The 23,363-nt window shown below is 39.7% G+C and overlaps 1 protein-coding gene across 32 annotated transcripts in view; it reads right to left on the bottom strand.

The window, feature by feature from the left end:
• SIPA1L1 (signal induced proliferation associated 1 like 1) overlaps positions 1 to 23,363 on the bottom strand; it is a 385,985-nt gene that overhangs the window by 187,856 nt on the left and 174,766 nt on the right. For 31 of the 32 annotated variants that reach the window (XM_032405449.1, XM_032405459.1, XM_032405458.1 and 28 more), the window contains one exon: positions 13,251 to 13,312. The exons of the other annotated variant lie outside the window; for it this stretch is intronic. The gene's annotated coding sequence lies outside the window, so the exon portion shown is untranslated. The remainder of the gene's footprint in view (positions 1 to 13,250; positions 13,313 to 23,363) is intronic. 32 annotated transcript variants of the gene reach the window in all.

Raw genomic sequence — 23,363 nt, 5'->3', positions numbered from 1 at the left:
GGAGTTTTGCAGGTCAATATACAAACAGCAAGTGAACAACTGGAAATGAAATTTAAAAACACCATTTACAGAAGCATTAAAAAAACCCTCATATACCAAGTGGAAGATGTGAGAAACCTCTACATTGAAAACTACAAAATGCTCAGAGAAATTAAAGTGGAGAGGTTTGTGGATGAGAAGACTTAGTATTACCAAAATGTCTATTCTCCACAAATTGAAAATTAGGTTCAATGAAATCCCAATCAAAATCTAGAAAGCTTTAGGGGCACCTGGCTGGCTCAATCAGTACAGCATAGGACGCTTGATCTTGGGGTTGTGAGTTCAAGCCCCGTGTTAGATATAGAGATTACTTTAAAAAAAAAAAAAATCTAGCAAGCTTTATAGGGAAAAAAAGGCAAGTTGATTCTAAAATTACATGGAAATGCAAAGAATCTATAATAGTTAAAACAATTATAAAAATAAGAACAAAGTTGGAAGACTTCACTATTTCATTTCAAAACTTATTATAAAGCTACAACATTCAAGACAGCGGGTAACTGCCGTAAGAACTGACAACAGACCAGTGAAACAGAAGAGAGTCCAGGAATAGACTCACACATATATGGGCAATTGATTTTCAACCAAAACACCAGCTCAGTTAATAGAAATGTCTTTTAATAAATGGTACTAGATATATATATGAGGGGAAAAAATGTCACCTCAACAATTACCTTATTTCATACACCAAAAAGATTAAAGTTAGGTTATCAAGCTAAATGTAAAAGATAAAACTCTAAAGCATCTTTAAGTAAATATAGGAAAATATTCCCAATATTGGACAGGCAAGGATTTCTCAAATAACACACAGAAAAGCACTGACCATGAAAAACAATAAATTAAAATAAAACCTTCTTCTCATCAAGAAACATCATAAGTGTGTGTCTGTTTATGTGTATTTTTACTACTTAAATATATATAGTATGTATTTTAATATATATTTAAAATCTTGCAAATAAAGAACTAAAAGATAATTCAATAATACTTTAGAAAAACAGTCAACACTTGAAAAAGGTACTCTCCAAAAAAAAAAAAAAAAAAGAAGTATATAAGTGGCCAAGAAGCACATGAAAAGATCCCCAAAATTATTAGACTTCAGGAAAAAACAAACTAAAATCACAATGAGATACTGTTTCACACTTAGCCCACCAGAAATGGCTAAAATGAAAAACAAAACCTGACAATACCAAACACTGATAAGAATGTGGAGCAACCAGAACCTCATAAATTGCTGGTATAAAATGGCACAACCACTTTGGAAAAACAGTTTGGTGGTTTCTTATATAGCAAAACATACATCTACTCCATGATCTAACTATTCTACTCCTAGGTATTTGCCCAAGAGAAATGAAAATATATGCCCAGAAAATGACTTCATAAGGATGCCTATAACAGCCTTATTCATAACAGCCAATAACTAGACACAACCCAAATCTTAACACTTAAGATCTATGCATTTTATTGCATGTATATTATACCTCAAAAAATAAAAAACAAAAATCTTGAAGACAAAAGGTCGAAGGGTGATGACATAACCCTCCCCTCCCCCACGTTTGTCTCCCCTGTGCTGGAAACAGGGAGGATGAGAGACCTGTGACAGGTGGGAAGATGAGTGCTGGACAGAGAAAGGGCTGGAGGCTGTTGACAGGCAAAGGGATGAGCGGGAAGAGATGGAAGGGCGTGACTAAGGGTCCACGTCTGGAAGGTGAGAGGACCATGGGATGGACAGGATGAAGGGGTCACCTGTGGAGAGGAGCAGGGCCTCACAGAGCGTGGGGTGCAGCATGGAGAACAGAGAAATGAAGGAGCTGGGGAGCTGGGAGGTAGGCTTGCCCTGAAGCTGCCTCTGTCTCTCCGTTTCTCCTACCCCAGCAGTCAGTGCCCAGGTGTGCGGAGTTCCTCTGTGCCATCCGATGGAAAAGGTATGAAAGGAGAACCTCGAGGTACCACTGGGCAGCCGCCATGCAACTTGCCTAAGAGAATGAGAGAATATCCGGCAAAGGGCTGGAATCTCTCTTGTTGGAATGAAGCATGCATTGTGTCAACATGGATTATCTTTCAGAGAAAGAAGTATGCAAGGACCCATCTGTTCCCTGCCCTTCAAGTGACTTGTTTTGCTACTTTTAACACATAACTATGCAGTTAGGCCTGTATTTACTTTCCTTAAAATGGAGGTATCACAGACTAATAAACACGAGAATCCTTAGGTTAGCCAAACATTCTCAGTATGGAACATGCTCTCTAGGTTGATTTACTCACCAATAGATGGAACTTAACATTTAATAAATGGCCCAATAAAAGAGCTAATTCACCTCATATGGGGTAGTGAATTATATATACAGACTAGAGGTGGAGACAAGAAATTGCTTCTTTGTAGCATCAACAAGTCTGATTGCTGTGGAAGTTACAACTCGGACTTTCCTTTCTCTGTACCTTTGAGTACTCTTGATTTCACCCTAATTCCAATTTAAAATGCCTCAGTAATTAAGTTTAAATATCATCTCTCTTTTGAAGGAGGAGACTTCTATGCTAATAAGAGTTTAAAATGTTTTCATCAGGGTCAATCAAGTGTTTCCACTGCTATCTTCTTTTTCTTACTCAGCCAAGACATCACTTCCAAGATAACTGATAACTTTTTTGTTGGCCTAGCTATAATACTGTGCTTTAAAAAACGCCAAATGCCTAAAAACAAGTTCTATGAATCAACTTTATCACAGCCTTTCCTTTCAATATATAGACGGTCCCCAACATATGATGGTTCAACTTAGCAATTTTTTGACTTTACAGTGGTGCAAAAGCAATAGGAAGCATACTTGGAATTTTGAATTTTGATTTTTTTCCCTGGCTAGTGATATGTGTTAAGATGCTCTCTCCTGACGCTGGGCAGTTACCGCCAGCCGCAGCTCCCGGGCAGCCGCGCGATCACGAGGGTAAACAACCAGTACACTGACCACCATTCTGTACCCATACAACCATTCTGCTTTTCACTCTCAGTACACAGCTCAACAAACTACACAAGATCTTAAACACTTTATTGTAAAACAGGCTTTATGCTGGATGATATAAGTGGCCCAACTTCAAACTAATGTACATGTTCTGAGCACGTTTAAGGTAGGCTAGCAAGGTTGAGCTCTGATGTTCAGTAGGTCAGGTGTTTTAAATACATTTTTGACTTACACGATTTTCAACTTAGGATGGGTTTATTGGGATGGAACCCCTCCTGAGTCAAGGAAGATCTGTATATTGGAAAGGAAAGAACCTACAACGTCCCTCGAATCAGGCAGTCTTAGAATACATACCCATCATCGGCCCATCTCCTCCCCTCAGTGAAACAAGCTGCAGAGAGCCGGCGATTAGTGTCTGGAAATAACTCTGAGAGGCCTGTGGATGTAAACCATCAGCCAGCTGCCACGAATGTCAAGACCCTCCCGGACAGGACTTTTGGAGCTCCCGGAGAGTCAGCGCAGGTTCACTACGGAAAGCCAGGGCAGCGCTTCTGACAAGGCGGTTGCTCTCAGTGCAGGAGCACCTTTCATCCCGCGGGCAGATGTGACATGGCCTGCTCCCACGGAAGGAGGCACCTGATCAGACACTCTGCGCGAGTGGGAGAGAGAGGAAGCAAATGTCTTTTTCCCCCTCTTCACTGTCCCTGCAAGTTATACTTTCTGTAGACCAGGTCACACATCTCTAAGTCAGATCAGTCTTTCCCATGGACAGGTACCAACTGAAAAGCCTGAGGGCAAAGGGTTAAGCCAAAACAAAAAGCAATATTCCATGCGAAAGCTCAACCAAGGCAACAAGCCCATCTGCCAGAGAAGCAGTCCCCCCTGCTGAACGAGGAGATTGAGACTCTGAAATAATTTTTCACATGGCCAGGAACTTCACGGTCATTGCCAACAGACAATTACTGCCATATATGAAGGGCAGTGACTCCTGTATTTGTAAATATTGTGAAATGTCAGAAACTCATTTTAATGCAATATACACTACAACATTTGTTCAGTATGCAAATCATTTTCTTCTGCAAAAGGTCCAGGCAGATACAAAATGGTGTCATCAAGAACTAGCTATTCCCTGGAGACAGGACTGTCCAAAGTAGCCGGTGCTCAGATGGAAGATCATGAACTGAATAGAATATTTATAGTCACCCACTCTAGCAGAGAATAATAGTGGGGACTATTTATGATACTTCTCCTATTTATGATACTTTACAGTTTACTAGAGAGTATTTTCGTATTCATTATTATCTTGTTTGGGAAAATGGGCCAAGTCTCTGCGGGACTACAGGGAACATCCCAGCGTCACACACCACACGGCCTTAAGAAGCCCACAGAAAAACAATGTTCTCCTCTGCCCTTAGAGGAAAACAACTAACAAAACTTAAATAATTGCATCTTCTCTCGTGCTGAAGAACAGCTGAGGAACAGTAACTGAGAACTATTTTACAGATCACGGTGTTCTTCCAGATTTGACACACCCAGTGCGTGCAGTCAGGGGTACACTACATTCAGTAATCATGACCAGAAAAGGACTGCAAAACAAAGACTAACTATTTAAGATACCAGACTCTTTCTTTCCTTCCTTCTTTCTGTCTCCTTCATCTGTTGTTTTTCAAGCACTGAAACCTAGAAGAATGGGCCTACTTTGCCTTTTCTATCCAGAAATAGCAGAAAACAGACACAAACTCCTCCAAAAAGCACCATGACCCTGCCTCTATTTTGTAACATTAGGAAAAGAGTGAACTTGACAATGAAGTTTAAAGAGCTGGTGCTAAGGACAGAGATCCGACCTAGCAACTAGAAAAGGCAGAAGAGAAACATTCAAGCATCCAGAAAGCATTCCTCCAGACTTGACGGATTGTTAACTGCCTTTCTGGCCAAGGGATTATCCCTAATCCAGTGATTCTGAGCTGTAGTTTCACACCACCTCTAGGGGACTCCAAAAACTCAAAGAATGTGACAAGATTTCAGAACAAAATTTTAATTCAACCAATTTACAGAGGACAATGAAATGTAAGAATGGCTGGAAATCACCTTTCTGGGAACTAGACAACAGTGTACCCTCTTATCTTGAAACCTGAATAACTTCTCACACTTTTCATTCCTCTAGAGAAAAAAAGAAAGATCCTAGTAACAGTAGGGAGGAAGAGTCAATTTAAAAAAAAAAAAAAATGTTCCACTTATTTCCTAGCCTCCTCACAGAATTAATGAGGGAGGAACTCATCTAGTAGCAAATTAGAATGGCTATTTTAAGGACTATTTTTTTCCCAAGTCAGCAAGTCAAACTTTCTATCAACTGAGCATCTACTATGTGGGAAGAAAAAAAAAAAAAAACTACCACTGACAAGTTAACTATTGCTCAAAAGCTGTCCTCAGACCCTGGTCAGGAAATAGTGGCTACCTGGTGCAAATTACGTCAACAGAAATAAACAGTTGATGGAATAATGGCAGAGTTAGCAAATTCCCTTTGGTGTTTTACTTTTTAGACTACAAATTCTTCACCCGAACTCTTCACTCTCTAATATTTTTTTCCCAGATCGGCTCCACCACTTCATTCTTTACTTGAACTCAATTTTATTCCATCCTCCACTTAGAAAAAGTCAAACCTATCTATCTCAACCTCTCCCCCAAACCCATCTCCATCTCTTGATCTCGTCGGAAAAGGAGAAAGAAGTGGAGGTAGAGAAGGAAAAAGGTAGCCCACTCTAAGGAACAAGAAGATTGGGAGACCGACTGAAAATGACTTATCCAAATCCTTTCCAAAAAGAGATTACATTGGAATCATACCCAAAAACAAAAAACTCATCAAGCTGTCTTTGTGTGGAGTAGTAAGCTTAATAAAATCAGGAACCCACTGACAGTCTTGTAACTTGTTAAGAGTGTAAGTAGCGAATAAACAAATGGGGAGGGTTCTTTATTTATTTATGGCATTAGCACTGGGGCTGAGAAGAGTTAACTGAAATAAATCTAATGCATGCTATCCAAGAAAATCAACTGATATACAATCCCAACATTGTGGATAAAAAGACAATGGTTCAGGGATGCCTGGGTGGCTCAGTCAGCTGAGTGTCTGCCTTTGACTCAGGTGGTAATCCCAGAGTCCTGTGATGAGTCCCTTATTGGACTCCCTGCTCAGTGGGGAGACTGCTTCTCCCTCTGCCTGCTATTCCCCCTGCTTGTGCTCGCTCGCTCTCTGACAAATAAATAAATGAAATCTTTAAAAAGAAAAAAAGACAACGGTTCAGTATTATTGAACATCATCGTGCAGTATCTAAATGTCCCACAGGTAAAACTGGTAGAAAAGATAGGATTATTATTTATTAATGACTTTTAAAAACAAATGAAAATTTGCTTTCTTCAACCACTGAAATACAAAGATCTCAATTTGATGCTTAAAACTAAAAACACATGTGACATCAATGAACCTAAGTTTGAGTGTTTTCCAATAATACAAACTTACCAACTAATGTAAAACCTGGCACTATTTGCCTAATATAATTCCGTGGTCTCTCAATGGAAGGCACTGCAATGGCAAAAGTGAAATCAGCAAGCCACTGCTGGGTAACAAAGAACGTTCTCACTAATGTTAACAGCTTCAGCATTAACACTCATTCAAAACTCCTCATTCGCTTCCAGGGGTGGAGCCTCCCAAAGAACCCCAGGCTAACATTTCACCAGACGCAGCGCCAAAACTGACTGATACCACAAAATGCAGATGTCCTCTAAAACAACTTTTACACTCTCTACTGGGAAGAGAGGACAGAGGACAAAGCTCTCATCATTTGTTCTGTTTACACCACATGGCTTCAGGACAAGAAACCGTGGGGGTCACTACTGGCCCACGGGTTGGAGCGCATCCCTGCTCACGGACAAGGCCTCAGTTAAGGACACCTGAAAGCAGCCCCCTGAAGCCAAGAGGGCTGTGGCATGCCTCGTTATTCTGCGCCTCCGAGAAGGAGGCCAGCGAGCAAATGCTCAGAAACCATCACAACACCACCAAGGACAAACACATTCAATCCAGGGAGACGTCTGTTGCTTCGGTTTTTGTGGTGTGATGATGTGAAAACCAGACCATCACCCAAGTTATGGTAAACCGAAGCCTGAAGTGGGCTAATCAGAGGTCCGAGTCAGTGCAGAACTCCACGGATTTGCAGGGTTGTGCTGCTCAGCTGTGGGAAGCTGGTACAAGACAGGGAAGGGAGTGGAGAGACGAGGCAGGGTACAGAATGCTGTATTAGGAAAAAAGCAAGCAAGCCCAGGAGAGACTCTGACATTAGTCATCCCTGGAGAATTACCACACACAGCCTCAGTTGCTTGACTTTTCTCTCCTATCTTTCTATCAGGGGAGCAGAATGCATTTCTTTTAAAAGCATACTATTCTTCTGCTCTTTCTATAAAGCAGCTTATTTCACAATATTCCTTCACTTAAAAAAGAAAAACAAGAAATATGCCCTACTCATGAAAATCTCTACCTAAAAATGGATGGTAACAAAAGGTAACCAGTACGGGCCCCAGTCCAGCTTCTCTTTAAAGAGGCTATCTCCTTACCCGATGATGACATGATGACAACCTGTGGAAATAAACCCTGGCAGCAGTTTAGATGCTACTAGGTTTAACACGTACTATATATAGGGATTTCAGAGTTTCTGGGTGCCACCCTTCTGTCAATCCTTTATTCGTAACTGGGGTGAGGGATTTATCCCTGTTTTAATGGTGTGCTCTGTGTTCTATGAGAACATATTATTAGCCAATGTTAATAACAGCTACTTCTAGATGGTACAATTCTACATGGTTCTCATTTTCGTCTTCATCTTTATGTTTATCTGTTTTTACATTTTCATAAGAATGTATTATTTTTATTAAAGTTATTTTTTAAATATGCTGGGAGAGAGTATTAAATGAGATTTTCTTCATGCTTTGAATAAATACAACTGAATGGATGTTATTGCAAATGATCATCAAAATACAAGTCAAAGATCAAATTATAGTAGCAATTAATGCTGGGCCTTGGTCTAAATCTTTACAACCAATAAGCTCTATACACTTGTAGAGCATGGAGATCCACTGGTACCTCCATTTTTAAATGAAGCCTTAATGTAGTACAGGGGGTACATTATCAAATTTTAGGGATGGGGTCAAATATCCAGACAAAAATGGAAACAGCTGGTTTATCTCCACACACAGTTTAGCAGAGTTCTCCAGATTACAGAAGGGGCACCTAACCCTACAGACCAGACTAATTCTATTTAATTAGTCTGAGAATTAAAAAAAAAAAAAAGAAAAAAAAAAGAGAGATGGGAAGTGTTCATCAGGGATTAGCATTCACTCAGAACACTGAGATTTCATTTGCACAAAGTTAGAAGGCATTTGCTCTTGAGGGGATGGGACAGAATCAAACATAAAACTCCTTTAGGTATTTTTATATTCATTAAGAACTTTGGAATTCTTGACTGAGGTTTTACAAATCACTGCACCCATTAAACAAGAGGTACTGACTGCCATGGAAGAAATAATTTACAGAAAGTAATCTGGAAACCATAAAGTGATGTTAAATTCCCACTAGAGATATACCTTTCATGCCCCCTCTGTTTATGTATTGGCTAATGACCCAATTATTTACACAATATGCAAACTAAGGGTAATAAGGTTGGGTGATTTGTATTTGGTACTGAGGCATGGTCTCTTGGCTCCTAACTGCAGAAAGAGATTAAGTGAAAGGTTAATTGGGTACTAAACAAGTCCTCGTGACAAAGAGGATCACAGTTCTTCATGAACAGGCATTCTTCATAAACATAACCTAAACTACAAATATGAAGGTCTTTGTGATTTATATTAGGGAAAAAAGCTTAACCACATTAATACAGAATTTTTTCAAGGGTATTCATGAAATACTTCACCAGTTTCTTAGAAACTCACTCTAAAATCTACCAACTTAATTCAGCATTAAGTGCTAATAATAATTTTATAATTTGAACACCTGATTTTCAACAACTCCAAAATGAATGCGGCAATATCTAACAAGGAGCAATGCCCTAGATGAACAGAAACAATCTAACTCACATGCTTGCGCACAGATACCCACAGACACAAAAGAGTAGTTACCCGGTGAGCGGTGGCTTTCTTCTACTTCCTGTCAAAAGATGCATTCCTATGAGATGCCCACTCACATATATTCCAAAATGAAAATAAAGATTTATCCATGTATCAAAAGGTCAACTCACATTACAAGTTGAAAATCTGGTCTTTTTGCTATGGATTAGATAAATCTGCTTGTCTTTTTCTCTTTAGAGCAGATATAGTAAGATAGCAAGGGCTGGGCAAGACCCCTAATGCACCATCAGAGAAAACCCAAAGGAAAAAAAAAAAATTAAAAGGCTTACTTTCTATATAAAGTCGTCTTCTTATCTTTAACCTAAATGACTTATAAATGTCTGCCACTTTAGAATGAACATGATTATTTTCAACTTTCTGCTACAAAATAAGTTGAAACAAACTACACTTATTATTTAGTGAAGATAGAAAACAACTTTCACTGGCTTCATGGCCAGTCACCTAGTAGGTCTCAACAAGTCAGCTGACCCTTCATTTTGAGAAGGGGAAGAAAAGGATAACAAAATTCTATACTAAATATGAGAGATATGGAGGAGTGGGACAAGTCAGAAGAAACTAAATAAACACGATATAAACTTCTAGGATTTCCCCCTAACCCCAGTTGTGGTGTGGAGGTTAAGCTAAGGCTCCAGAATTCCCCTTCATGAAAGACAGACAGGCAAGAGTTCACCAAAAGTAAGGATACAGAGCTTGGAGGAATATTCTAAAGCAAACCCACAAAACCAAAACTGTTTTACAAATATCGAATATTCAACGGCTTTCCATTCTATCTAGGGAAGAAATCCATTTCCCCAAATGTATATGTATCCTCTAGAGTACTTTCAAACTCCAAGAACAAGTCTCCCTTTCTCATTCCCTCAATCAGAATAAAGAACAGAAAACATTTAGTAGCATTCCAGATAATTTGTGCCAATTGAGATGATTCATGTACTGCTTTCCCAGACTAAATGGTCTATGGTCAGTGCTTTCAAGTCAACAAGGGTGCGGAGAGCAAGACCTAATTACAAGTCTGAGTCACTGTCTAGCAGTTCTCTCAGCCCCATGGACCATCCCCCACAAAGACACCATTTCATTTTGAGGTATAAAATCAAGCCAAGCCTACCAATCCCTTTACATAAAAAAATAAATAAGAAGATACCATTCCACGCACACACACACACACACACACACACACACAAAACAAAAGCATCAGGTCACAGTACTGATTTCTCAAAGAAAAATTTCAACAGGCTTTTTCCATTAAAAAGCAACTATAATACTAAATTTTTAAAATAAGAAAATGCACATAAATCACACTATAGGATTAAAATGTAAATATCGGTACTTCTTATGTTTATATTTGGCCTGATATATAACAAGGTGCCCACTATCTTTGAATTCTGGTCATCTTCCAATGGGAGAGTAGCTCTTTTCACAAGGGCCTCATTGATTGGGCGTTCTCACTGATGGCTATAATCTTCTCACATTGGCAACATTTTAATTTAAGATCCTGGGTCCACATTGGGGGGAAAAAAGCTAAAGATAGTTACATTTAAATAAAATTAAAAGGAGGACCCATTCTTTTAACAATAGAAAAATGCATGCACACAGCACAAAAACCCCAATTTTATTTCAACAAAAGATGGTATTATTTTTCCTTCCTATAACATGTATACAATATGTATGAATTAAGGGGAAAATACCTTTTGAGCTTACTTCTTTCTCCCACATGTCAAACATTTAAACAAAAATAACATCCTGGAAAAAAATAAAAAGAAAGAAACTCTCTTCTGATTGTCATAAATCTTTCTCTGACACTTTATCAGTAATTATGTCCCCGAGTTGAAAGGATTAATGATGCCTGAATGGAAATGACTATTTTGTTCTGTGGAGGCCACATTCCAAACAAGAACAAAGGGTAATATGAATCCTCCAAGAGCAAGAGACGGAGTTATTTGGTTGCAGAAGTTAAATGACCTGAGATCTATTTCTGACAAGAATGATACAAAATGATCTCCAAGACTCTAAGCTAGGGCACGAAAGGAAGTAATGACCCAGTGCCAGTGACTGAGGTCCCAACCTGGTCATAGGAGCGGACGGCTTCTCTGGAACTGCAGCCACAGTACACGGAACAAACGGACGGTTTAGAATGCACAAAAGGAAACTTTGTAGGTGTGATGGCAGGAAAATGCGGACTTAGCGAAGTCTGTCAAAAGCATGCATTCTGAGCACAGGATGACTTGAGCTTTTTAAACACAAGCCAAGCCTGCGCGGGAGGGCAGAAGCAGGTGAAGAAATGGAACTCACTAGCAGACCAGACACCGATTCGGAGAATAAGATAAAAGGCTGTCCACATGTTGATTAAACTCAACAATTTAAAGTCTTACACATTTAGTATAGATCACTGGGACGTCTAGTGTCTCAGAACAAATTTATGGCCTCTTTCTGTGATCCTGAATTTATTCTCAACTCCTCTGTGATTTTTTTTTTTTTAAAGATTTTATTTATTCGACAGAAAGAGACATAGCGAGAGAGGGAACACAAGCAGGGGAAGTAGGGAGAAGGAGAAGCAGGCTTCCCGCCGAGCAGGGAGCCCGATGCGGGGGTCGATCCCAGGACTCTAGGATCATGACCGGAGCCCAAGGCAGACGCCTAACGACTGAGCCACCCAGGCACCCCTCCTCTGTGATTTTAAAACAAATACATATAGTATCTACATTTACCTGAAGTTAAAAAGCATATAAAAAATCATACTACACAAATGTGGTAAAAGCACAGACAAATGCATGGGAAAAATAAGGAATAATATCAGGATAGCGGTTCCTCGGAGGTAGAGACGGCACTGCCTGTTAGGGGGCATTACCCTGGATTTTTTCCTGTTCCACAGAACTGGTACACATTCGATTTCTCTAGTGTATTGTAGGGAGAGTACATATGGGTATTTGTATTATTCCTTATTCCACTGTTTTTATATTTGAAATATTCATACTAATTTTTGAAGGACAAAAGCAAACGGGGCATCAGGAGCTTGGGCACAGACTGTTCTACGAAAACACAAAGAACAGGTCCATACTGCCAAATATACACCTAGACAAAGAGCTGGTTCTCAGGCGGGGAGGCCAAGACCCTTTTCAGAGTTCACAGCCCAAGTAGGTTGATTAAAAGGCAAAACCTTCCGGAGGGAAAAGAGAGTGAAAGCAATATATTTTATTCTCCTGTCTTTGAATACTAAATCACTCTATCAGTTAACTGTTCAGAGTGAAGAGGGTGCCAGTCAACACCAGCACACCCTGCCAGTTTAATTTAACGGTATTATTTTGCCTTGCTTTGCAATTACTCCCACATTCCCCAGGGAGAAACTAATGGATTACTAAAAATAAAATGGAGATTAAGTGAATCACTTAGGATGTTTTGGCTCCCAATGTAAACTGGCTTAAACAAAAAGGAAATGCGTTGGCTCAAAAGCGTGGACTTCTGGAGGCCTCAGGGCTTACTTCTCGGTCCTCGGCCCTGTGTGGCTTCTTGCTCAGGCTGCAGCCACAGCAGATCTGCCAGCACAGAGCACCACCCAGAGAAAGAGAAAGAGAGGCAGGCCCTTCCTGCAGGCCTGTTTCAAGTCTGAGAAGACTTCCGCCAGAAGCTCCTGGCAGACCTGCCTTCGAGTCTCGTCGGCTAGGACAGGATAACGGGACCGCTCCTGAAACCATCCTTCTGTCCAGGTAATGCCCAACACTGGCTGATGCTTTGCCCATGAGGGGTCCATCACGGACAAAGCAGGGATGGGCTTGCCCCTAACCAGGGCTGACCCTGGAGCTCCTATATGGGAGATGGGTGGGATGCGTGATATGGATCCAATCCCAATGTCCGCTCTGCTGGTATTGACTGGGAATAGGCTGAGCAATAACTGTGTTTATCTGAAGGTGAAATTAATCATTATGATGATGAATTTCTATATAAAGCTACAGACTCAAAAAGTAGATGACCAAATGAATTGATCCCTTTGAGAAAGGCAGATCTTTAAAAACTTTGTTTCTGTATTTCCACTGCTCCAATGAGAAACTTAAAGACACAAAGTCAACACATTTTAAAGCAGGTAGGTCACAGGAAGTAGAGGAGAGTACTTACTATATTCTTGTGCCATGGCTGCAGAAATTTAGATAATAGCATCCATATTAATAGTGCATAACCTGAAAAAAAAAATATAAAATAGTTTAAAAAAACAGTTTAAAAACAGAAAAAAATAGCTAAGTGCACAAGAAATTTCGTTAAAAGAAAATAGTTGCAAAAAAAAAAAAGTTTTATCTTTTTTCTGAAAGAGGCAAACCAGGCTTTTGAAAGTAGGCAGCTGCATTTTTTTTTAAAGATTTTATTTATTTATTTGACAGACAGAGGGACAGCGAGAGAGGGAACACAAGCAGGGGGGGTGGGAGAGGAAGAAGCAGGATTCCTGCAGAGCAGGGAGCCCGATGCGGGGCTCGATCCCAGGACTCTGGGATCACGACCTGAGCCGAAGGCCAGACACTTAATGACTGAGTCACCCAGGCGCCCCAGGCAGCTGCATTTAAATTAGAAGTTAGAGAAAACAAAGGCGCCTGGGTGGCTCGGCGGGTTCAGTGTCTGAGTTCAGTTAGGTCATATCTCAGGGTCCTGGGATCAAGATCCAGCCCCGCATCAGGCTTTGGGCTCAGCAGAGAATTTGCTTGTCCCTCTGCCCCTCCCCCTGCCCTCTCTCTCTCTCTCTCTCTCTTTCTCCAATAAATAAAACCTTTAAAAAAGGAGAAAACATCTGTAGTATTAGAGTATCTCTAAATATCTTCAAGTTCAAATCATCCGCATCTATTGTCAAATAAACTAAATACATTTTTTTTTTTTTTTAAAGATTTTATTTATTTATTTGAGAGAGAGAAAATGAGAGAGAGAGCACATGAGGAGGAGGAGGGTCAGAGGGAGAAGCAGACTCCCTGCCGAGCAGGGAGTCCAATGCAGGACTCGACCAAGGGACTCCAGGATCATGACCTGAGCCTTAACCAACTGAGCCACCTAGGCGCCCACTAAATACATTTTAATCAACTAATATTGCCCTGGACTGCTATTTGTAAAACTGAAACAAAAACACAATTATTAAATGGACCTCAAAAATCATGTAGTCTATCCCCTAGAAAACCCATCTACCCTCTTCAAATCACTGCAAATTAGATAAATCAGCTTCAATTTCTAAATTCAGGGATATGAGGGAATAGGTCTCAGAATAAATACACATAGCGGATTCAAGTATTTGATACTGCATGTTTATTAAAACTTTGAATATTCAGAATACCATGAAACGCTAAAGAAACACACCCACAGAACTAGGGACTCCAAGACCCTGGAAAGGTTTTGAATATTCCAAAGTGAAAGATGAGAACTTCGTCTCTATTCAGACCTTAGGACAAATAACAATATACCAAATCACACTCTAATTAAGAAGGACTTGACATAAAAATCGATCTCTGTTATGATATTTCCTGGGGATGGTCTGCCCTGACAAGGCTGAGGATAGGTACTGTCCACGTATCTACAAATACCATGTCCAATTTCACCTTCCTCGGTGTATGCACGGTTCGCCAATGTTGTGGGCGTTAGTTAGTTTTGTAGAAACTTTTAGAAGAAAAGAACTTTTTCTCTACCTTCTCACGTTCAGTTTCTAGGGGCCTGCTAATTAAACTGACAAGGACAAATTAACAGAAGAAAAGGTATATGTTTCTTTATTGATGTTAGTATTTTTACATCCATGGGGATGTTACAGAAAACAAGTAAAAACCCAAAGAAGCAGTTCGACCCAGGGGCTTAAATACCATCTTAATAAGGGGCAATAAATTGTGCAGAAGTGACCAGACAGGAAAAGGGGATTGGGGCTCCTAAGGATGATAAATTGTGGAAAGATGACCAGGAAGTCTATGGTAGATAGGACCGTTCAGTAAGATTATGCGGACCCAAGTCTCTCCAGTGATAAGAATGGTTCTTCTCTTCCTGGTATGGAGATGGGATGCACCTTTACAAATGGAAATCTATGCCCCAATTTTCAGGCAGGAAGGGGGAGGAAAGAGAACTCTTCCTGCATCTGCTATTTCTCAATTTCCCTCACTCAAAATAATCTTTGTGCCAAGTGGCATGTTTTGGGGTGGCATATTTTGGGGTGGCATATTCTGATCATCTTCAGGTTCACAGAAATAAAAACACCATTAAAAGAATAACAGTGCAAGTCTCGGAAGAAGATATTTGCAATACATATATCCATCAAAGGACTCGTTCAGAATATATAAAGAACTCTGATAAAACAATAAAAAGGCCACCTAAACAAGTAACCCAAATGGTCAATAAGCATATGAAAAGATACTCAACCTCATTTGTTACCCTTACTACAAAATAAAGCCACAATGAGATAGAATTACATACTGATTAAGATGGCTAAAACTGAAATCTGACGATACCAACTCTTAGGATGTACAGCAATTCAGCTCTCATGCACTGCTGGTGGGGGTGTGAACTAGAAAACAGCTGAGCAGAACCTAATAAAGCAGAATATAAACTTACAATGTAGCTCAACAATTCCACTCCCAGGGCAATGCCTACCAGGAATGCACATGCGTAACCCCAAAGACACACACAGCAACAGTCAAGCATTAACTGTAATAGCCAAAACTCAGTGACAAATAAATTGTCGAGTATTCGTACAATGAAATATTATACAGCGAGGGTCAGTGAGCTTTTTCTGCAAGAGTTAAACAATAAATATTTTTGGTTTTTCAGACCAAAGAGTCACTGAGCCTTGTTGCAACTACTCAACTTTGCGTGTGGAGTACATTTACATAGATGATATGTAAATAAATGGGTATGGCTGTTGTGCCAATAAAACTTTATTTACAAAAACAGCCAACCCATATGCTGTAATTTGCCTGCTATATGGTAATAAATACAAATGAATCTTAAATAATACAACAACACAGATGAATCTCACAAACATAATGTTGAGACAAAGAAGCCAGACACATGAGAGAATACACTATACGATCCATTTTATGAAGTTCAAAAATAGGTAAACCTGTGTAAATCAGGATAATAGTTACCTTTGCGGTGGGAGGAGGGGTAAGAAGATATCAGAAAGGGGTGAACAGGGAATTTTGGTGTGCTAGTAATACTGGATTCCCTGATTTGAGTGGTAGTTTCATGATCATGTTCAATTTGGGAAAATTCATCAAAGGGCTCACTTACAATTTACTTATCTTTGTATGTGTTACACTTAAATAAAAAAATAAAATATTTTAGTATTTTTTTATATAAATAAAGAATACAGGCCAGTAGTACAAGGGGATGCTTTCTCAAAGCCCAGGCTCCCTGGACATCAACTACTCTGAGCAGTAGCAAGCCTTGAGCCCCCGCAAGGCACAATCCTGAAACTCCCCCTTATCTAGTGTGATGTCTGCCGGCAACCAAACCTTTGCTCTGAGTTCCAGGTGGGGCTGTGGAGAATGAGCTGTGATTAGACAGAACACACAGGAGTGGCAGGAAGGGAATGCAACCTAGAGGGATGAAGGAGAGTAACAGATGGTGGATGAAGAAACTGGTGGAAATAAGCCCCACATTTTCATATCATCTGCTGGATAATCTATACACAGAATAAAAGTCACATGAGCAGCTTAGAAACACAGTTTGGAAGGTCACCAAATGTGCCCTTTGGACAAAAATAACGACATTTTAAAAGCTAACTAGGGCTCTTAAAACACTGTTGAATAGATTTGTTTCCCAACCATTCTTATACCATACACAAAGATAAATTCTAAATGGATGAAAGACCTCAATGTGAGACAGGAATCCATCAAAATCCTAGAAGAGAACATAGGCAGTAACCTCTTCGACATCAGCCACAGCAACTTCTTTCAAGACACCTCTCCGAAGGCAAGTGAAACAAAAGGGAAAATGAACTTTTGGGACTTCATCAAGATAAAAAGCTTCTGCACAGCAAAGGAAGCAGTCAACAAAATAAAAAGGCAACCCACAGAAAGGGAGATGTTTGCAAATGACACTACAGATAAAGGGCTGGTATCCAAGATCTGTAAAGAACTTCTCAAATTCAACACCCAAAAAACAAATAATCAGGTCAAAAAATAGGCAGAAGACATGAACAGACACTTGTCCAAAGAAGACATACAAATGGCTAACAGACACATGAAAAAATGTTCAACATCATTAGCCACCAGGGAAATTCAAATCAAAACCACACTGAGATACCACCTTAACACCAGTTAGAATGGCAAAAATTAACAAAACAGGAAACAATAAATGTTGGAGAGGATGTGGAGAAAGGGGAACCCTCTTACACTGTTGGTTGGGAATGCAAGTTGGTACAGCCACTTTGGCAAACAGTATGGAGGTTCCTCAAAAAGTTAAAAATAGAGCTACCCTATGATCCAGCAATTGCACTACTGGGTACTTACCCCAAAGACACAGATGTAGTGAAAAGAAGGAGCACATGCACCCCAATGTTCATAGCAGCAATGTTCACAATAGCCAAACTGTGGAAGGAGCCGAGATGTCCTTCAACAGACGAATGGATAAAGAAGATGTGGTCCATATATACAATGGAATATTACTCAGCCATCAGAAAGGATGAATACCCACCATTTGCATGGACATGGATCGAACTGGAGGGAATTATGCTAAGTGAAATAACTCAAGCACAGAAAGACATTTATCATGTGGCTTCACTTATATGTGGAACATAAGGAATAACATGGAGGACATTAGGAGAAGGAAGGGAAAAATGAAGGGGGGAATCTGAGGGGGAGATGAACCATGAGAGACTAAGGATGCCGGGAAACAAACTGAGGGTTTCAGAGGGGAGGGGGATAGGGGGATGGGTTAGCCCAGTGATGGGTATTAAGGAGGGCATGTATTGCATGAAGCACTGGGTGTTATACACAAACAATGAATCATGGAACACTCCATCAAAAACTAATGATGTACTGTATGGTGACTAACATAACATAAGAAAAAAAAAGATTTGTTTCCAGTATAATTTCTTCCAGCTTTTCAAGTTGAGGAAACAAACCTGACAGATAAAATGGTCTTGACCTCCTAGGTCTGCGTACTTAAAACAGTTTCTATACCTTGACTTCATCTTAACCATCCATACCATGTCTAAAATTTAATTAGATATGTAACATACCAGGGATCAGAGGAAGCCATTAAATTACCAGGGTTATGCCCAAATATATTGGGAGAGGCAGAGAATACAAAGATGCCATGAACAACAAGATCATGGGCACATCATAAGGATTCACATTTTCTTTGCAGGTGCTTATATCATGAGTGAAAAAGAGCAAAGGAATAAAGAAAACGTAAGTGAAGAAAAGTGAAATCCATTCACTATACTGCATTTACTGCATAACTGGTATGTGCAAGAAATTTACCTAGATGCTGGAAACACAAATATAAAGTTCCTGTCTTTAAGGAGCTCACAGTTATAAAGAAGCTGACAAGCCTATGCATCAATAATTTAAGTTAAATGTCATAACAGTTACACAATATTCACAAGTGCTATGGAGATAGAAATTAACAGGAGAGAATTATTATGGAGGAGGTGTGGGGAGAAAGGGTAAGGAAAGGAAGTCTTCCCATACATAGCAGGCAAGAGCTGAAATGGGTTTTGAATGACTAAAGGTGAGCAAGGTAAGAAGGAGAAGAGCATCATTCTAGGCAGAGGGAGAGAATGTGCAAAGGCAGGAATGAGCCAGTCATACCTGAGGAGTAACAAGAAATCTGCAGCAGCCAGAACATGGTGGGCAGGACAAGCCAAGCCTGAGATGGCAGAGGAACCTGTCAATGATACTAAGTTGGAATTTTATTCTACAGACATTACAAAGCCACTAGGGTAGAAATTAGGGGGTGGAAATGGCATACAAGGAACAGAGGGGAGGGACGGGTCTCGAAATACACCTTCTTGTCTAGTTTTGACATTCATAAACATGGTAATGCTTCACAAAAATCAAGAAAAGTAAATAATTAAAATCAACCAGTATGTGGGGGTAATTCAAAATGAAACACAATCAATGACAAATGGACTGCATTATAAGTGCACAACATAACCACGCTTAAGGGGATGTAGGGGGAAAAACTAACCTAGCCTCTTTGGAGACCACTGTCTTGACTATATACTGAGGCTAGAGACAAAACAAAGAAAGAAAGAAGAAAGGCCAGAATGATCTCTGTGGTGTTGAACTCAAATCAGAGATACCATGTTTTTTAATATATATATTTCAATAGGTGATGACAGATACAGGCATACCTTGGAGAAACTGTGGGTTCAGTTCCAGACCACCACAAGGCAGCAAATATTGCAATAAACCAAACCAAATAAAGTTTTTGGTTTCCCAGCCAAAAAAAAAAAAAAAAAATTATGTTTACACTACAAGTCTATTAAGTAGCAGTATGTCTAAAAACAAACCCCAATATATGTAAATTTAAAAATACTTTATTGAAAAATGCTAACCATCATTTGAGTTTTCAGCGAGTCATAATCTTGCTGATGAAGGTCTTGTCTTGATGTTGATGGCTGCTGACTGATCAGGGTGGTGGCTGCTGAAGGTTAGGGTGGCTGTGGCAATTTCTTAAAATAAGACAACAATGAGGTCTGCTGCATCGATGGGACTCTTCCTTTCACGAACAATTTCTCAGTAGCATGTGAAGCTGTTTGATAGCATTTCATCCATGGCAGAACTTCTTTCAAAACTGGAGTCAATCTTCTCATATCCTGCACTGTTTTATCAACTAAGTTCATGTAATAGTTTAAATCCTTTGCTGTCATTCCAACAATCTTCCCAGCATCTTCACCAGAAGTAGATTTCATCTCAAGAAACCACTTTCTTTGCTCATCCATAAGTAGCAGCTCCTCATCAGTTCAAGTTTTATCACAAGATCGCAACAATTCAGTCCCATCTTCAGGCTCTACTTCTAATTCCAGTTCTCTTGCTGTTTCCACCACATCTGCAGTTACATCCTCCACTGAAGTCTTGAACCCTTCAGAGTCATCCCTGAAGGCTGGAATCAACTTCTTCAAAACTCCTGTTAATGTATTTTGACCTCTTCCCATGAATCATGAATGTTCTTAATGGCATCTAGAATGATGAATCCTTTCTAGACGGTTTTCAATTTACTTTGCCAAGATCCATCAGAGGAACCACTATCTGTGTGGCAGCTATAGCCCTTACGAATACATTTCTTAAATAGTAAGACCTGAAAGTTGAACTGACTCCTTGATCCATGGGTTGCATAATGGATGTTGTGTTAGCAGGCGTGAAACCATTAACCTTGTTGTCCATCTCCATCAGAGCTTTTGGGTAACCAGGTGCACTGTCAATGAGTAGTCATATTTTAAAAGGAAATTTTTTTTTTCTGAGCAGTTTTCAACAGTGGGCTTAAAATACTCTGTAAACCATGTTGTAAACAGATGTGCTGTCATCTAGGCTTTGTTGTTCCATTTAGAGAACACAGGCAAAGTAAATTTAGCATCATTCTGAAGGGACCTAGGATTTTTAGAATGGTCAATGAGCACTGGCTTCCACTGAAAGTCACCAGCTGTGTTAGCCCCTAACAAGGGAGTCAGCCTGGCCTTTGAGGCTTTGAAGCCAGGCGTTGACTTCTCCTTTCTAGCTATGAAAGTCCCAGATGGCATCTTCTTCCAATAGAAGGCTGTTTACTCTACACTGAAAATCTGTTGTTAAGTGCAGCCACCTTCATGAATGATCTTAGCTGGATCTTCTGCATAATGTGCTGCAGCTTCTCCATCAGCACTTGCTGCTTCACATTGCACCTGGATGTGGAGACGGCTTCTTTCCTTAAACGTCGTGACCCAACCTCTGCTAGCTTCAGACTTTTCTTCTGCAGCTTCCTCACCTGTCGCAGGCTTTATAAAATTGAAGAGTTAGGGCCTTGCTCTGGATTAGGCTTTGGCTTAAGGAAATGTTGTGCCTGGTTTGATCTTCTATCCAGACCACTAAAAGTTTCTCCATATCAGCAGTAGTAAGGCTGTTTCATTTTCTTATCATTCTTGTGTCCACCAAAGTAGCACTTTTAATTTCCTTCAAGAACTTTTCCCTTGCAGTCACAACTTGGCTTTTGGCACAAGAAGCCTAGCTTTTGGCCTATCTCAGCTTTCCACATGCCTTCCTCACTAAACGTAATCGTTTCTAGCTTTTTATGTAAAGTGAGAGACATGTCTCTCTTCCTCTCACTTGAACACTTAGAGGCCATTGCAAGGTTATTAATTAGTCTAATGTCAAAGTGTTGTGTCTCCAGGAGTAGGGAGGCCCGAAGAGAAGGACGGCGATCGGTATGGGCTGGTCAGTGGAGCAGTCAGAACACACAAACATTTATCAGTTAAGTTCACCATCTTACATGGGCAGGATTTATGAGGCCCAAAACAATTATATCAGTTACAATTATCCTGATCACAGATCACCATAACAAATGTAATAATAATGAAAAAGTTTGAAATATTGTGAGAATTTCCAAAATGTGCCAGAGAGACATGAAGTGAGCCAATGCAGTTGGAAAAATGGAGCCGAAAGGCTTGCTCAAACAGGGCTGCCACAAACTTTCAATTTGTAGAAAACACATGATCTGTGAATACTAATAAAATAAAGCGCAATGAAACGAGGTATGCCTGCACTCTTATTCTTTCTTATAATATACTACCACCATTATTTATTTTGTAGCCCAACCTGTCCCAGATCTGGCCAGTGGAAACCCCTTCAAGATGGCTTCCAGGTCATTTTCATATGACCCTAACACTCTCTGAGCATTTCCTTACTTCCTGAAAATAGATGTTTCAGTCTCATTTTGTACTTTCTTTCCTTGAAATGAGCCAAGGAACCCTGGTTCCTTTTATCAGAAAGTGGTATTTAGAAATCAAAATCCAAGTGCTAGATGTGTTCATTGCCAGTGGGGAATACTCCGAGACACACTTACAGTAACAGAGGTGGGGAATATACATGTGTATGTGCTTATACATACACACACGTGCACACACTCACATCTACATCCACAGGATTTTCCAAGGCACAAGACAAGGTGATAATATATAAAGTTTACATGAAAAGTCAAAGGCTCAAGAAGAATCAAGATATTCCATAAGAAGAAGATGGTGGTGAGGCACTTACCCTACAAACTATCAGTTTCAACACAGCAGGAATTGTAGATTAATACAGAAAGGTCGACTTATTTAATACTGGTACTTGCACATATGTCCATTCATGTGGGGGAAAAATTAAATTGAATCTCTATTCCACTCTCTACAGAAAAATCAATTCTAATTTAACTAAAGACTTGCATATAAAAGGCAGAATTATAAAACTTTTAGTAGACAATAAAAGAATATTTTATGGCTTCAGAATAGGTTAGCAACATAAAAAAGAATAACCATAAAGAAAAATAAATTCATTCTACATTAAAATAAAAAACTTCTGTTCACTAAAAGTCACCATAAAAAAAGGCTAAACCACAAATGAGAAAACGTATAAACAACAAAACAATAAGTATCTAGAATATATCTTTTATGAATTTCTAAGAAAGATAATCCAAGAGAAAAGTGGACGAAAGTTATAAAAGAAAATATAAAAGGTCCTTATATACATAAAACGGTATTTCTTTAGTAATTAGGGAAACAAAAAGCACGTTTACACATCCATCAACTTGACTGTCAAGCATGTGGCGCAGTTGCGGAGCAGGGCGAACGTTCAGACTCTCAGGTGGGAATTGTACCTTGGTACAATCACTTTTGGAAAACAGTCAAGCATGGGCATATCTTACTGGCCGACAATCCACTCCTCAGTTTATGGTCAGGAGGAGAACTGTCACCCAGAGACAAATACAATTGTTCCTAACCACACAAAAGTGCAACCAACCCAAATTCCAACAGTGGAACAGGAAAATAAAATGTGGTTTTGTTTACAGCAAAATCAGTGAACTCTGATGCTAAATGCATGAGTGTGGAAAAATTCAAGGGGACAATCTCCCTAAATACTTGTACAACAAGGATGTGTTACATACAAAATTTTAACGAATTAGATTACAAGCTCACTAAAGGCTGGGTCAATACCACTTAATAGTCATTAAAAGCCTCCTACGGTTTTATGCTCCGTACTGCGGATGTTTCCAAGACATAGACCATTAAGTCCTCCAAGAGATAATAATATAATTCTC

The sequence above is a fragment of the Phoca vitulina genome, unplaced genomic scaffold (assembly GCF_004348235.1).
Source record: "Phoca vitulina isolate PV1807 unplaced genomic scaffold, GSC_HSeal_1.0 scaffold7, whole genome shotgun sequence".
In the NCBI taxonomy this organism is placed as follows: domain Eukaryota; kingdom Metazoa; phylum Chordata; class Mammalia; order Carnivora; family Phocidae; genus Phoca; species Phoca vitulina.
This window is presented reverse-complemented; position numbering and strand designations above follow the sequence as displayed.